The following is a 1,622-nucleotide window of genomic DNA, read 5'->3' on the forward strand; positions in this document are numbered from 1 at the left end:
TATTAATACCATTATTTGTTATTTATTCATTTAAATCAAAATTTTTGTTTGCACATGACGCAGTGAGTCATGATTATTCCTGACAAACAGAAATCCAACACCTCCCCTAACATTTTGGCACGCGCTTTTACGCACCATAAGTCCAGTTTTCCTCGAAAAGCTTCATTGGSACTCTGACTTTAATTCAGTCACAAYGCAGGATAGATATTTCCAGTTTCCCTGCTATCTTGTTTTATTATTATTATTTTAATCTCTGGCATCTGTTCCTCATGAGCACGAGGCCTGTGTGGTCCTGCGCGTCCTGTTGTGGTTACATGATAAATCTCGGAGCCAGAACCTCCGCGCTTCATTATGGCGCAGATGATGTAACGTCAGGGCTCAGTGGCTGACTTTTTTCTGTTATTAGTAAACAGAAACGAGACTCAGTCGACTCTCCTSTCCTCCAGGACGCGCAATAAAACAGCATTTCTGAGATGTCCCCGGAGGGGTTTCCTCTGGCCCAGGCTGAACTTCTTTTTTTCTTTTCTTTTTTTTTTTTTTTACAATCTTCTCCGTATCACAGCCACGGTGATAAAATTATTAATTAAACTCCCATCATGTAGCAGAACATAAATCACAGCTTCCTCCTGCAATCATAAAATCAACCATTTCASCTTCATGTCCCGTGGCTGATGCTGCGGCGCGCCGCGCGCGTAAAACTCGATCCTGTCTAAATATTAGTCTGAGTCCCGGAGAAGGAAGGAGAGGAAGCTGACTGCTGACAGCGCGGGGGCCCCGGGGTGGCCCTTCTCTCTGCGGGGCCAAAGGAAGAAATGGTCCCGAAGGTGCCTCAGGCCTTCCACAGGCACCGTGATGGCAAAAAGACAAACAAATACGAACTTAAAGTAGCATAATTATTGGGAAAAAAATCATGTCAGTCACGCTGAATTGGAATGTTAATTACAGTTAAAAGCATGGGATTTATTTGTTAAATAAAACGTGCAAATTATTTTAACAAGCAGACGTTTTTGTCAATTATTTATCCATAATTTTCATCCAATAACCCCCCAGCGCAGTTTATTTAAAGCGCTGCAGGCTTTCTGTATGAGTTTTATTTTTAAATAAATAAAAGTGTTATTCTTGTGTTGTCACACCGAACAAATTTTATTTTTAAATAGTTAAATGAAGCCTTTCTCATTTTAAAACCCGCGCAGTTTTCAGCAGGTGCAGCGAATCAGTTCGGACTTTCTTTTCAGTCCAAATGTCCGGGTTTAACTCGAGTTCAGATTTTTCTCTCAAAATAAAATATCAGCTCAGACTTCCTCCAAAAACCTCCAGATTGGACCACAGTGATGAGAACTTCCCCGCTCCTTAAATATTTACAACTTTATTTTCATGATCTCTCAATGACGTCATGTAATTTTATGTGTTTACGAATCAAAATATTAGATGAGAGCTCCAAACTGAAGCGCGTTATTTCATTTAGTGTGAACATTATTGCTCTGCCTCAGCCATCAGCGGCCTCTCAMTTCTCTAAAGGGGCCACATCACAGTGGATCTATTTATCATTAAAATTATTCAGAAACTATGGGGTGCCAAGTGTAAAATGAAATGTTAAAAACAATTCCACTAACATATTATTT

Source organism: Austrofundulus limnaeus, unplaced genomic scaffold (genome assembly GCF_001266775.1).
Source record: "Austrofundulus limnaeus strain Quisiro unplaced genomic scaffold, Austrofundulus_limnaeus-1.0 Scaffold198, whole genome shotgun sequence".
Lineage (NCBI taxonomy): Eukaryota > Metazoa > Chordata > Actinopteri > Cyprinodontiformes > Rivulidae > Austrofundulus > Austrofundulus limnaeus.